This window comes from Charadrius vociferus, unplaced genomic scaffold (assembly GCF_000708025.1).
Source record: "Charadrius vociferus isolate BGI_N301 unplaced genomic scaffold, ASM70802v2 scaffold751, whole genome shotgun sequence".
Classification (NCBI taxonomy): Eukaryota; Metazoa; Chordata; class Aves; order Charadriiformes; family Charadriidae; genus Charadrius; species Charadrius vociferus.
In genome coordinates, this window is record NW_009646956.1 from 290,547 (window position 1) to 291,001 (window position 455).

Below are 455 nucleotides of genomic sequence, written 5' to 3' on the forward strand. Positions count from 1 at the left end.
ATAGCACTCGCAGCATCCCTCACCTATGCAGAGCTCCCAGTCGGAGCTGCAGGTTATGGGAGCTATGCCATAGTTTATGCATAAATAACACAGAATAAAGTTGGGCCTAGGAAGAGGTTTCTGCATGGAGCGTTCCCCCACAGCCCAGAAACAGCACTGCTCGTTCGTTAAAGGAGAGAGCGTGTCAGCATCAAACCTGCACGTCTGCGCACACGATGAGTACCTCATATATTCTAAGACAAATTATTCGCAAACACAACTCCACTGAAACGCATTCCAGAACAATGAACCTTTTCTTCCCAATCCAAAGCCCGAGAGAAATTATCTGCTAAACAGCATTTTCCTCACCGCCTGTGACTGTGGCACGCAGGCTGCGAACACAGCACCGCACGGGCGCCGGGGACCATCCATCCCAGCCGGCCCCGCTCCTCTGCTCCCGCACAGGTGCCCACCCG